This window comes from Cibotium barometz, chromosome 27 (assembly GCF_041138505.1).
Source record: "Cibotium barometz isolate CiBa-2024 chromosome 27, ASM4113850v1, whole genome shotgun sequence".
Lineage (NCBI taxonomy): Eukaryota > Viridiplantae > Streptophyta > Polypodiopsida > Cyatheales > Cibotiaceae > Cibotium > Cibotium barometz.
In genome coordinates this window covers 40,137,996-40,153,625 of record NC_141072.1, presented here as the reverse complement: position 1 = coordinate 40,153,625, position 15,630 = coordinate 40,137,996, and the positions used below count along the sequence as shown (strand labels likewise).

The following is a 15,630-nucleotide window of genomic DNA, read 5'->3' as shown; positions in this document are numbered from 1 at the left end:
AGTACTTTCTTTGATGCTTATGGTCACCATTTTGTGAGTTTGCAGCAGCAGCCCACCTCCTAGCATGGGAGAAGATCTAAAGTGTCATGTCCATTAGCCATTGATACCTTGCCTCCTGAGAGTCTAGATGACATTAGCAGAGTGGTCGACACAACATTGCAAGAGGATGATGATGCTGGAGATGAGGTGCATAGCTAGAATTTGGATGACGAGATGGGTGAGAAAGAGGCTTGTATATGCAGATTGTGCCTTACTTTGTAAAGCCCGAGGTCCCTCCAATTGAAGAAAGTAGAGATGAAAACAAGATTTACATGGACATGGGAGAGGACAAGGTTGTTAAGTTGCTACCACTGTCCCACTGATTCCACTATGCAGGTTGATTCCTTATGCAAAGGTGAGGGGTCTACTAAGAGATGATGTGTCGGGCTTGAAAATTGCTTTTGGTAAGGAGAGATATGTCCCCGAGAAGGGATCTTTCATTTTCTCCATGTGGACATGTGCCAAGGAAAGTACAATGGTAACTGAAGATATTATGGAAGAATGGGATACCATTTGGCATGACATCAACAAAGATGTTGAAGACGAGCTCCAAAAAACCCTAAGCTACATTCTCTTTTGGGTCGCATGTTCTATTTGTGGGAGGGGAATCACCGTACAGCTTCTTGGACGACAGTAATTAAGGAGAAATTTAAAGACACGAGGGCTAAGCATTACCGTGTGCTTGCACAATCATTGACCCAACAAGGGTCAGTGAGATTTCCCTTCTGTCAAGTTTGCAAAGGATGAAGTAGTAAGTTCTCTCCTTTCAGTTTTCGTTGATAAAAATAATTTGAAGGGATGTTTTCCAAGACTTGGAATGTTCAACATGAATGCATGAGGTTTTTAATATTGATGTGCTGTTGATTTATTGTGGGTGTAATTATGTGTTTCAATCAAAAAATATCTCTTTCTCCGTCTTATGGTTTATTTTGAAATTATGACATCAATACAAAGAAAACTATCAGACAAATTTTTTATGAAATTATCTAATCTTTTTGTTTCTTATTTATAGTTTGAACACACATGCCTTGGTGACCACTACATTAAGGGATGAGATAGTGAATTATGCTAATATTTGTGCTGCTAATCATGAGGATTACACCTAAAAGAATTACTTGAGAGAGATAGGAAGTTGATAGCACAAATAAGGAAGAATAATACCAAGGGTGCTGAGCCATGGTACCCTCTAACACAAAGATATCTGGGAAAACTTGTTTTTAATGATGTAAGTTCAACCTCATGGACACTGTAGTTGTGAACGAGAATTTCCTTGTAGGTATGAAATGTTTTAATCGAATGCTTTTTCCTCTATCTTTTCTAGGTGCAAATAAGTCAATCATTGATTAAGAGAATTGAGGAGGCAAGACTAAGGATGTCTGAAGAGGAGCTTCGATTATTTGTGGAGAAGGAGACTGAGGAGTTGGCCACTAGGTATGGTGATAGGGTCGGGAAGTTAAGCCTTTAAAATGATGATCTTTACTTTAATAGGATGCGATTTTTGTCACCACTAGATATGGTGACAGAATTGGGAAGGTAAGCCTTTAAAAATGATGATCTTTACTTTAATAGGATGTCATTATTGAGAATATGTTTTTTTTGTACAAATAGTGAGTACATAAATCTTATTTGTTTTCTTTAGATCCTAAATATTGTGGATCCAAAGCATGGAGGTCAAAGGTACGGTCTCTTAAGTGGGGGCAGGAAAGTTTTGCAACCCTAGAGAAATTAAATTTGCTTGCACTCTGTGTCATTCCTATCAAGTAAAAAATCTTTTAGTTGTCTCTGCTGGAGGAAAACAAAGCAACGAAGTCCATGTTTGGCCTTGCTCGAGGGGATCACCTCTATAGACAATAAGTTTTTCCATTTTTGATGTCTTGGTAGAATACTTAGTTTCTTTACTCAGATTATTTTCCATTGGTGTTGGTTGCATGGGTTCATGCCTTTTACACATGAAATCATGATTCCTCTAAATAGTTGGCTGAAAAGAGAAGTGCTTGAGAAAATATATCACAAAGCTATGGAGGTGTTGGGAATTTTCTTGGACGTGGTGGTGTCTGTGGATTTTTCTTTGTTTGATTATTACGAGGAGGTCAAGATTGAGAGGAGGAAACATTTGTTTCCTCTTGAAATTTGAGGAGATTCAAAGGATAAAAGGGGCGATGAATAAAGCTCTTAAGAAGGAGGATTTGATGCTAAAGGCCATCATGAGACTACTTTTTCAGGTAATTTATTGTGCTTGAATTCATTTGCAAAGGAAATCAAAGGTGGCCATAAGTTAGAAAATCAATGCAATGCTTTTGCAATTGTATGTAAATGTAGATACTTTTCTTGCATGAGAGAGAAGGGTCATTTGATCAGTATTCTAGTGAGAGCAACGCAATGGCTTTTGACTTCGAATCAAGAGACATGTATGTACCCTCCTCCTATGCATGGGTACAAAACGTGGGAGATAGATAATTGCCCTTGGTGGATAGATCTGGTTAACGGTCAAGTTTTGGAGAGAGAGAGAAGGAGCTCCATGCTCAAATAACTAGTGAGGAGCCCTGCATTAACCAAACAAAGGGTATGATAATCTGGTTTTCTTAATACTTTGTGTTCTGGGTTTTGCAACTAATAGACTACCTCTCTTTTTTCCACACTAAATGTTTTGATACTTTGTCGGTAATTTACAATGTCTTTTTTCTATCTCCCAAAGGTCGTGTTGATGCACAAATAACACTATAGGTTAACATAAATAAAAGTAGCCTATTGATTATGATCACCATTGTTTGGAGGATTTGGAAAAAGAGGACGATATTCAAGGTTAGATTGTGTAGGCCCACTACATCAATTTAATGACATTAAGAAACTTTTTGATTTTCGATGAAGAAAATTCTCATCTTATGTGATTCCTATGAGTTTATGTAAATGAAGGTAATAATTTAATTTTTAAAAGGAGAAAATACTAAGATGATGCTCTTGTGATCCAAGGAGGAGTGTTGGAAAATGTGCAAAGAGGCTCACCAAAAGGACCACATAGTTTGTTTTTCTTTGTAGAACATGCTTTGGGTTTCATTCCTCATGTTGAGAGTCCCAAAAGCATTGTATTGGTGGGAGATTATGTGGCCATTGATAGGGACTTTTTGGGTGGGAAAAAAAATGATATGTACTTTTGTGTGCATGAGTTCATGAAGCAACACAAACTGGTTGGAGTGGTTTACATGAAGAGGGGAAGACCTATGGATTGGGCAAAAGACTTTTTATTTCTTGACCTTCCAAGTGGATACACGCATGTTGGTGTGGATCCTACTCCTACATGGGATACTATTTCTGAGGATCATGTGTGTTATGGGATAGCTTTGGCATCTTCTACTTTGGTAGACTCGGGATGGTTGTTGATGATGGCCTCCATGGCAGGTATTGGTTCAACTCATGAGTTGTTATACTAATCATTTAGTATGTTTGGTGCTATATTTGGTGCAATGGATTCCATGTCAAGGTTAGTGTAGGTGCCTCCACGTTTGGGTGGGTGGAGTGCTATGTTCGTGTTTATGATTTGGAGATAGTGCAACATGTGGCTATCATTCACCATTCCACATACGGATATAATGAAATTTTTGGTGTCCCCATAGTTGTATGGTGATGCAAACATTTTGTGCTCGTTCAAATAACTATATGGCATTGTTTAATGGAAGTTTAATTGGATTGCAATGCCTTGTTGTGTTAGTGCTCTTCATCGATGTTGTTTGTAGTTTGGCGATGTGCTACAAACCCCAGTGTTCTTTATAGAGAGCACACCTCTCTTCGAGGCCCTGAACATGCGGGCTTGGGATTCACTGGCCTACCATTACCTCCTGGATGGTTTGCGTGCTTTGGAGCCTACTGGATTGTAGTGGCATGGTAGACTAGAGAGGAGCCATACATTTTTGGCTTGCTTTGTGGAGCTGTATTGTCGACGCGGGGGTTTGTGTCTTGAGTTGGGGTGTGACATTACACCCATTCTCAAGACATGCATGATCATTGGTAGACTATGTACATCCATCGATGTGGATGAATGCTTGATCACCACCTACGTGGAGCCCCTGCTTCTTGCTAGGCAGCACACAGGCATGATGATGCTAGCAAATCGCAAGCAGATGATGAGGTAGACCCACTTTGCAGGCTTCAACCCGGTATGACTAGTGAGCCCCTTGGCCCTTGCGAGACGACGACTGTTTTGGTGGTGGACTTATTTTGAGTATGGTTCTTGTTGTGATTTTTGGTTTGGATTGCCATTATTGGTTATGTTTTTTGGTTCATCATGGTTACATTATAGCATGTTTATGTGGTGATTGGGAGATATTTTGCATTGGAGATGTTTGGGTTTTGGATGGTATGACCCTAGATGTCAGTTCATATGTTTTTCTTTGTCCTTTGGATGGGTTTCTTGTTATGCAAACATATATCCTTCTTCTATATAAATGGTGTGGTAAGATTATGGTGCTTATATAAGTCTTGATATTATCTAAAAAGATAAAGCATAATTTCGTGCTACATGGATTGAACTGCACTAGCTGGTGCTGAGCCCCTAACAAGATGTTCTTTTTTTTTCCTTCCATGCAAAGTCGACTGCCCGTGTATGCCAAAGCAATGGCAAAGACTATGTCTAAAGACAAAACATTCGAGATTGAAGGGAAAGAGTGTCATCGCAATTGAAACTTTTATGTTGACAATGAATGTGACTCATCATGAATTGCTGCTACATTTCCTTTTGTTGACCTTACATGCAACCCTTATTGAAACTATAGCCTTCCATGTTTTTTTCCCATATTTTTTAGTTTTAAAGTTTTTGCATTTGACCTTGCAAGGCTGGTTTGTGGAAGATGTATATCCTCGATAGTATATTTAGGGTAACACTGCCTTACATGATTATATGTGAGGTCCTAATGACCATGTTGTTTGTGCCTATCCTCTCGACAGTCCACATATGTGGTGACTTTATGATTACAATGTTTATGCCGCTCTACCATGGATGGTCCGTACATGTTGTGTATCAATGAATGCATGAGATTTTCTTGCTCTGTACAATGAATGCATGAGAAATCCATTTCCTCCTTTCATGTATGCTGCTCTCATGCAAATTTAAAAAATAAACAAATAATAGAAATAAATTCGAAGATAAACATTCATGGAGCATTGTTTATTCAATAAGTACTACATGTGATGTGCTCTATCCACACCATGAGTTTATAAATAGTTTGCTTAATGGATTTCGTTAGAATGGTGTGTATTAGTCATTTGATTCTTTCACTTTGATCGTACATTTTCCAAAGAAAAAAACCCAAAAACTTTTATGGGAGTCATGGTTTACACTATTAAAAGAGAAATATCAATATGTAACCGTCCATGGTATTGATTAAATTGAAGCGTTCAAAACTCCCCCTTCTACCAAGACTTGCTGGGAAACTTAGGTCGCTCGAAAAACCTCGCTCGGAGAATAGCAAGACTCCATGTGTGTGCATGCACATGCATGTCCATGTGTATATCTATGTCTATTGTGTGTATGTGTAAGTGCGTGTGTGTGCGAAAGTGTGTATGTGTATGCATGCAAGCGTATGTAAATGTGTGTTGCATCATGCAAGTGTGTGTAAATGTGTGCTGCATTTATGTGTATGCACATAAATGCATGTGTGGATGTGTATGCATGTATATATCGATTCTATGTGCATGTGCAAGTGTGTGATTCTACATGTGTCGATTCTATATATTTATGTATGTGCACACACATGAAAGTGTATGTATATATATGTATGCATGTGTCAAGTGTGTGCATGCCAACTCTCTGTGTAAACACATATGTTTGAGTGTGTGTGCCTTTATGTATCAATAGTTTGTATGCACACATGTCTATGTGAGTGCACCTTCATGTATTAAAGCTTTAATGAAGTTGGCCCTCACGTTACACTTATGCAAATACTATGTGTATCATCTCTATATACATGTGTATAATTGTGTGTGTCGATAAAATCGCATGTGTGCTGAGACTATGTGTATCATCTCTGTGTGTACACGCGTATGATTGTGTGTCGACAAAATCGCATGTGTAGCACTATGTATGTGCTTATGTGTGCTTGCACTTATGTGTATGGACGTATATGTATCTCTATGTGTATGCACGCGTATGTGTCTATGTGTACATAGTACGCAAGAGAGTATATGTGTGCCTATGTGGATGCACACATGTATATATGTGCATGTGTGTACATGTGTTTTGTGTGCATGCATACATGCACATGTATGTGCAAGTGTATGTCTATGTGTTGTGTGTGTGTGTAAGCATGCGTGTGTATATGTCATGTGCACTTGTGTGTGTGCGTGCACCTATGTGGGTGTGTGTACATGTGTGATTGGGTATATCAATGTTTTGTACACACGAGAGTGTATGCATGCACCATTATATATGTATACACATGTATATCTCTATGTGGGTGTTTGCAAGAAAAGAGTGTGGATATGCATCTATGTGCATGTGTATGGGTGCACATGCTTATGCACATGTATGCCTGTGTACATGTGTGCATGCACGTGCAATAATGTGTTCATGTGTACATGCATACGTGCACGTATGTGTATGTGTGTACGCTGAAGTGTGCACGCACGTGTATATGCATGACATTATATGTGTATTCTGCACAAGTGTGCAAGTGTGTATACGTATGTATGCCTTTATGTGTATGTGCATCAAGTGCATGTGTGCACGTGTGGATGTGTGCACACACATGTATGTATGTATGTGTCAATTACTATGCACACATTGTGAGGTAAATCCCAAGCCCAATCCCAACATGATATATAGGTGAATATAGTGTACATAAGATGGTATGAAGTAAATCCAAATGACAAAAACGATGCATGGCAACCAAAGTGGATAAGCGTAGGTACAAAAAACTAAAAAGGAAAGAATATGGGTGAGCAAAGGAAGCGGGCGACAACATTCTAAATGGAGGTGAGACGGTGACAGACTTATGAGGGGGGATTGAGAAGATTTAAAAAAAAAGTAGAGAGAAGCACGAGAGTGGAGAGAGCGAGTGAGGTGGCTACAATGAAGAGACTACCTTCAAACGGAAGGTCTTACAAATTTTAAAGGTTACAGAAGTAAAGTTCAGCGCAACAGAGAGATGAAATTGGATAAGCCACAATAGAGAATGTGTCGTCGATCAGAGAATTAGATAGGAGGTGGTTTTCCTATGATTTATGTGTGGTGACTCTATTATAGACATGAATGTCTATTTTTTGTTCAACTGTTACTGTTGTTCAGTGTCAGCTGTGTTAACAATCCTAAAATGGGATTAATCATGGTGAAGGACATAGATTAAGCAACATAATTAAGGTGGATTAAACCACACTAAAAACTCCATGAGAGAGAGAGAGATTGCACACTCAACACTGGATGAGTGATCTCCATACATGTATGCATATTTTTTTTTTTAAAAAAACCATGTGAACACCACCTAGTGGGGAACATATAAGGTGTGTGTGAATCAAAATCTAAGGGTTAAAAAGAACCTTAGATTTTTTTAATTTTTTATTTTTTAGAAATCCGTTGCACGCATTGAATGCAGTGCAGCTAAAGGACTGTCTTCTGCATCACTGGCGCCCTGCATTTGGTACTTTGGGACCCGCGTCACCTGCAAGTCTGGGACATCTTCACTACTCTCTTTTGCTGAGTAGTGGTCACCGCCATAGCCGACGAACCTCTTCCCTGACTGTCAAACCAGACAGCTTTGCATTGTTGGCGAATCTCTGCTACTACACCGACTGGACCGCGCGTCCCAGCCTTTATGCCACGGTTGCCCACTATTCACAGCACGTGGTCTCCGTCCTTTCGCACTGCTTTTGCACAGCAGCTATGGTGGGTACTGCCCCTCTGTGCGAGTCACGCTCTCTCCTCGGCTACCTCTGCAACAGCTATGGTGGCTCGTTCCTGCTGTAGTTGCAGTTCACAAAGAGCTCGGATGTGCTTTGCGCACAAGCTCGATAGAGATGACGAAGTTGGAGTGCTTCCAGCCAACTCCTTGATGGCCTGCCCCATCAGTTCCTCCGCCTTGCCAAATGCGTACACCTCCACATTGTCACAAAGAAGTTGATGCCATACTCTGTACTTGCTCATCAGTACCTTCGCAGCACTTTTCTTCTTGTCTTTCTCTCTCCTACTACTATCACCGGAGGTTGCCACAGTAGCCCAGCCGCCTGCGTTAGTCAGCCAACTTCAGTTGGTCTGACACGTTGGCTATCCTCAAAGCTTCATTGCTTTGCTCCTCTACTACGTATTATCTATCTACTGCTTTGCAAATGCTCTTCTACAGCTAATGCCTCAGCAGAGATGCAAGCAGCTTCCTCTTTTAGAGAGTTCACTTCAGACTCATGCTTTGCCCTTTCTTTTTCCATTTGTACGCTCAAGACATCTATGCTGTGGAAGTTTTCCTTCATTCGCTCTTCCATTGCTCTGCTCCTAGCATCTACTATTTCCTTGTAGGCATTTTGTTGCTGAATCATCTCCGCTTTTGAAAGATGCAGCTCTCCATGCTACAATCGTCTTTAATTTGCCTCAACAAACCTCCCACTTGAGGTTTACACACAGCCATCCAAATGGCCTTCAAGAGCTCCCCAATTTGAGCTCTAACATGCATCTCCTTCTTGTTTCAGTCTCTTTGCCTCTTCTAAACCTCTCTCATTGAGGTTTCTCACATAGCTATCAACATGGCCTTTCATGAGCTCCAATATGAACTCCATATATAGCATGCTCTTCCATATGCATGCCAACATCTTCAAGGTTGCCTCTTCACAAGTTTCTCAAATGAAACCATAGGTGCATAACCACAAAATGAATGCTTTAATAGCATCCACAACTAGCTCATCTTTCATGAGCAAACTCCATGAGCAATGCCCTTCAAGCATGCTCCATTATGAGCTACAAATCAGCCCATCATAGCTTGCCATCACTTGACACTTGACAAGCATGCACCTCCTCCACTCTTTGCTTGGAAGCAAAGAACCTTGGGATTCTTCCATCCCATCAAGCAACCCTTATACATTGAGCATTTTCCATGCTCAAAACAAAAACTTTGAGGCAAAACTTCACAAAACCAACCTTCTTGAGGCATAATCAGCAGCATATCTTCTCTTGGCAGCTTCTCCTTGACGATGATAAAGACTTCATAGCCTTCATAATGCTGAAATCTCCATTTTCAGCTTCTTTGATGACGAGCAGGCTTTCCTTGTTGCAAAACTCCCGTTTGCAACTCTTGGGTAGCTTCTATGCAACCTCCTTGTTGCAAATATCCTCTTAAATCCTCACAAATGCAAATCCAAATGATAATATGAGTGCATAATTTTTTTTCATAATAAAGTGAAAATAATACTTAATCAAATGAACACATGAACAAGCTAATATACATAATAAACACCATGACCAAGAGCCCACCCAAGCTCTGATACCATGTTAACAATCCTAAAATGGGATTGATCATGGTGAAGGACATAGATTAAGCAACATAATTAAGGTGGATTAAACCACACTAAAAACTCCATGAGAGAGAGAGAGATTGCACACTCAACACTCAATTCTATTCACTTGCATATCACAATGAACCATACAATGATATAGGCTTTCTAGCCTTATCCCACTTTACACATCATCATCCATGTGGTACTCCCTTTTCCACTCTTTTGGTCAACACTCACACACCATTCAATATTACATGTGGCATTCCTATCTCACCACAATATCTTGCACCTCTAGGGTGCTTTCCCACACACACAACACCACGATTACATCTCTCAACAAGCTGAGAGTTGATTTGTGTGTGCTTGGGGAAGACCTCTAGTTTGTAGCTATAGATTCATTGCAGTTTGAATTCGTGGGTGAAGTTGATACTTGGGAGAGTAGTTGCCCACTGGGGTGGTATACCCGTGAAGAACCCTCAAGTTTTTTTTAATGCTTTCTTTTGATCTATTTGAATCCATGTCTCAAGGTGTTGAGACAAGGTCAGGTTTTGTTTTTGTGAATAAGGCCGAGAGTTCGAAGCTTGAGTCTGTGATGGGATTGATGAGATTTTATGATATGAAATTTGGTTTGGGTTATTTTGATTGATTTTGTTGAGATAGAGCAACCATGTGTGTATCTTTGATGTCTGGGGAGTCCGAGCTGACTCATAATTGAATCAGTCACCTTTACCTGAGAGAATTCAATGTCAGATAGGGTCAGAAGAGTGTTGGCAATAATCAGTTGTACAACAAGGGTGGTCAACTGAGGGTATAGAAGATTAGATCTAGCCTTTCTGAGTTGAAGGGAGATAAGTTGGAGTTTGGTGTGACTGTCACAGGCCATGTCTCAGGGGTGTTGAGTCAAGGTCTGGCTTTGTTTTTGTGAAGAAGGCTGAGACTTCAAAGCTTGAGTCTGTGTTGGGATTGATGATATTTTATGATATGGAGTGTGGTTTGTGTTATTCTGCTTGATTTTTTTGAGATAGAATAACTATGTGTGTATGTCTCAGATGACTCATAGCTGAATCAGTCACCTTTAGCTGAGAGGATTTGGTGTCAGATAGCTACAACCCACTGTGCATCAAGGGTGGTCATCTGAGGGGCTAGTCAACAAAGCAGGCAATCAATTTTAAGTTCTGGATAGAAGGTGTCTCAGAGTCAGCGCAGGCAATCAATGTGATGTCAGCTTTTGGTTTGTTGTGTTGGGTCTTGGTATAGTGGTGTTAGAGGGCACTAGGGTGAAGAGTTCTAAATCAGCTCGGTCAGCTAAGTCAAACTTGAGTCAGTAGAGGAATGCTGTTGGGTTCAACGAAGCTCTAAAGCAAATTACTAAGGTTTGCTAACAAGCTAGAGGATATTCTGGAAGTTAGGCGAACGATTTTTTGACTAGGGTCAATAGCAGCTATCTATTTTCATTTACATTCAGCTACGTGTCAAGTAGGTGTCTACTGGGAACTATTTGGGTCAGCTGGAGATCAAAGAAGGTCAAATCAGGACTTAAGAGTGAAGATCGGAGGTGTTGGGAGTTAGATCTAGCCTGGGAGGACAGTTGGAGATATCAACCAAACTGGATTGAAGGGTGTTGAGGTGTCTGTTTTTGTGCCAGTCGAAGGTCTGAGGAAAGGTTCCATGCTAATTGTTGCCTTTAGAGCCAAGATCTTAGTATCTCCCAAATCATTTTCTTCTTGTGTTCCTATTGATGGTGTGTGTGTTTGTATGTGCACGCTAATTCGGTGTGTGCACGTGTGCAAGTATGCCTTTGTGTCAATAGTGTGTGCTCATACATGTCTCTGTGAGTTCACCCTCATTTATTATAGCCTTAATAAATGAGACTGTCTTACAGCAACTCACTTTACTCACGTTGAGATTGTCTTGACTTTTTGTGCATGTGCATGATTATGTGTGCCAACAATCACATATACACGTGTATCGTGTGCTTGTATGTGCGTGTGCCTATGTATATACACGTTATGTCTATGTGTACATGTATTCAAGACAATGTGTATGCACGTACGCAAGATTGCGCATGCATCTATGTACATGTGGATGCACATATATGTGTATACATACAAGTGCACTTGTTTGTGCATACGAATGCATGCATGCATGTGTACACTCCAGTGCAAGCACATCTGTGTATTTATGATACGTATATACAAGTATTTGTACATGCTAACGAATGTGTATGTGAATATGCACATGTGGATGTGTGGACACACATGCACGTGGATGATTGGGTGTGTGTTGAATTTGTGTGCACACGTGTGTAACTTCTATACATATATAGTGCATATGTAAGTGTATGACTGAGCATATGTAAGTGTGCATGTGCATATGTAAGTGTATGATTGTGCTTGCATGTCTATACATCTAAGTGCTTGCTAGTATATGTACGAAAGTGTCTGTGTGTGGATATGCGTGTACGGGTATGTGCATCTATGCGAAATTTTTATTAAAAAAAATTATTTTTTGAAAATAGAAATGGTTAAATTGCTTTTACTTTTAAAAAAAAAATTTGGTAGAGATGTGTGGTAAGGTGTGGGCACTTATTATATTCTCAAGTAAGTAAATGCACCTTACATATAATGACGGAGTGGTCTATTTTTAATTTGAAATGGGAATAAAGTTTTTCTTCCATTCTTTTAACTCTTCCTTCTTCTACATGGTAAAATGAGGTGGCTGTAAAGCAACACGAGGGTGAATGTTATGACAAGGACAAAATAGTGAGAGTAAGAGTGAAGGATTAGATTAGACCAAATGTTTTGCATCTTATGATTTGTCCTCAAATGCTTTGTTGGTGGTGGTGTCTTCCTGTCTTTTTTTTTTTCTCTTTTCTCTCTTTTCCTATAGAATAAGAAGATGGGAGAAAAAAGAGTGTTAATACTCGATCGGCATCAACAAAGGACACACAGTGAAGTGAGCATTCAATTGAACATATGCAGATACGATTCTAGCAAGCTGGCCATGGTTGATGAGCACACGAGTGCAAGGTGGTGTGATACAGGAAACACAGATACCTAGAGCCCAAGCAATAAAATCAATCACAACATTTGGGGATCTGTGGGACATATGAGGGCAATTTCTGAAGCCCTAACGAGGCTCTACTTGCGAGATGGAGACTTGGGAAGGGCCGGAATGCCATGCAGAAGTAGAGGTGGAGCCTGACGTGAGGGTTTGTTGGTTAAGGTAGTCCATGCCAATGATGGTTGGTTTTGTGGGCAACTCCAAGATACCCGATTGGCCACAGAGCATGGCGTACACTTGGGACATGGCCGGCCTCGCTTGTGCCCTCGTTTGAGTGCACAACAGAGCCACATGCACCACGCGGATGACCTCCCCTGCACTCACCAGGTTCAATTGTGTGTAAACATCTTGGAGAGAGATGCTTTTTGGGAGCTTGGCGATGTGAGAGTGACCCTGCTTCAGGATCAGATGAGGATAGCTCAAATCAAGACGGCATGATTGGCAAGCGAGGAGCTGGATCGTGAGCTGCTGTTGAGAGGGTATGCTGTGGTGAAATACTGCCTGCATGATCTTGGCTATGCAAAGATGGCGAAGTTGAAAGGTCCGACGGTCGTCGGTGGTAGGGCTAGATGAGCCGCCATTGGAGAGAGGTGAGCGGAACTGAAATGGCAGCCATGTATGCTGAGAGGTGACATGTGGGCAAAAACCTGTCGACTCGTCAATCCCAATCGCCACCTTCTCTGGACAGGGCCAACTCTCCAGTATGGGTACCCAAACCAAAAGGCACCCCACACGTCGCCAGTTTAATCCGGCTGACCCACGCTTACAAAAAAATACAAGCCACATGGTGACCGCCAATTGAGCCCCACCCCAAGCCAACAAAAACGGCTAACTCTGCATGGTCATCTAATTTGCCCTGTTTCTCTGACGGATGGAAGAATAGGCTGGAGAGCCAAAAGTTCTCAGGTGACAGGTCTGGTGTAGAGCTGGTTCTGGTGTAGAGCTGGTTCTGTAGGTAGGCAGTGGTGGTAAGTGCTTCCTCCCAATAGGAGTGAGGAAGATCTGGACGGCCTCCATGAGGGTCCGGTTCTTATGCTTAGGGTTGTAAACTTGTAGGGCACGGTGTATTGATGGAGGATACCCTCAGCCTGACAGAACCGAATAAAGATGTTGGAGACGTACTCTCCACCGTTGTTGGTGCGAAGAGTGAGGATTTTCGTCTTCAGCTGGTTCTCCACTCGGGCCTTGTAGACCTTGAAGTGATCTAGAACAGAGGACTTGTCAGAGAGAAAGGACACCCAATGTGTGTACTGGGTATAATCATCAATTAAGGTTATGAATTACCTGGATCGAGTGAGAGACAAGGTGCTCATTGGCCCACGCAAATTAGAGTGTATCAGTTGTAGAGGATGTGTGGTTTTGGATGAAGGAACTTGGTGTTCTGTGCTTTGCCTAAAATGCAATCGTCACACAGATCAATGGTTGTGAGATGGAAATTGAGACCAGTGGCCATCTGATTTGTCTGCATCTGCCTCAGGACTGTCTGATTGGGGTCCCCTAGCCGATAATGCCATCGGAGGGTCTCTATATGACCATTTGTATGGGCCGCAGCTGTCATGGTATGGGCCAGTGCATCTGTAACACCAAAAGCATACAGTTGGCCTTGCTGTGGACATCGTAAATGAAGCTTTTGATGGGACACGGGCTTTTATGATGCAGTACTGATGATGAAACTCCACACTGGCACCATTGGCAGTCACCTCACTAACTGAAAGGAGGTTTTTGGTCAATGTCAGGACATTGTAGACCCTGGTAATGGTTGTGGTTTGCCCATCAGGCAGTAGAATGTGGATATCACCGAAGCCTCGAGCATATCACACACTGTCGTCGCCCAGCTGTACTGCAAGGAGTTGTAAGGGGTATAATTGAGAAGCCATGGAAGGTGATGAGTCATGTGGTGGGTTGCTCCTGTGTCGAAGTACCACATGTCATCCGAAGTTGAAGAAGAAACAAGACTTGTAGCAAACAATTGGAGAGGTACCTGTGTGTTCTCCAATGAAACAGATGTTTGCCCGAGGTTGAAAGCGAGTTGTATCACGCTGCTTATTGTGACAGTCATGCTCAAGGTGACCGAGTCGTTTCCAATAGCGGCATGAGACGTTCCCATTGTAGGAGGGAGGTGATGGGCGTGGTACACCGCTGGTGAACCGAATTTGCTGCGGCCGGTTATTGACCTGTGTAAGTTGGGATTGGTTGGGCGCTTGGAGTACCACACATTTGCCGCCATGGCAATGGATATAGTGTTTGGATTGGAAGAGGTGCAAAGCACTTCTTCTTGCAGGATCTTTCCAATCAAGGGTTGTAACTGAAGATTGGCCAGAGGTGATGAAGGCTCGCCAAGTGCCCGGAGCAATTCAGGAATCACCAGTACTGAAATCGTAGTGTCATCCAGAACAGTCTGCCAATCTTCAAGAAATTGGCAGACGGACTGACCTTCTGTCAAGTTGGTGTTCACCAGGTGCTTGACAAGGGTGACCTGAGACACTAAATCAGTGTGCTCATAGGTACTATGTAGAAAGTCCCAGAAACCTTTGGAAGTCGTGAGGGTCCGCACTAATTGTGCAGTGTCCCGCCTCTGCCAACTTGCAAGACCCTGTGGATTAGTTGCAGGAGGTGCAGGCTCAGAGCCATCAACTAGTGGTGACCATAGTTCAGAGCATTGGAGCATGAGCTCCATGCGAACACGCCACACAAGGTAATTCAAGCGAACAAGTTTGTTGACTTGATAGGTGCGGGAGGAAGTGGGATTGATCACAGGTGCAGGAAATTGAGGAGGTGGGATATTAGGGTTTGGATCACCAGCACCTTGAGTGGAAGCCATTACTGAGGTCCGGATCAACAGAGATGGCTAACACAGAGGGGTGGCTTGTGGGAAAAAAACCGAACAAGACTACCTAGTCCTCTAAAGAAAGAGATAGATACCATATGAAAACTAGCGAATGCTTGAGCAACACAAAACTATGCAAAAGTGAATTGAGAGAATGCTTGATTATTAATTAACTTGGAACCTAAGAACAGAAAACCTAAAGACTACGACTTACATAAAGTAAATTTTATTACTAA

General features: G+C 41.7%; 1 pseudogene; it reads left to right on the top strand.

Moving 5' to 3' along the window:
• Window positions 1-213: 213 nt before the first annotated feature.
• LOC147623386 (uncharacterized) lies at window positions 214-2,173 on the top strand (annotated as a pseudogene).
• Window positions 2,174-15,630: the final 13,457 nt, after the last annotated feature.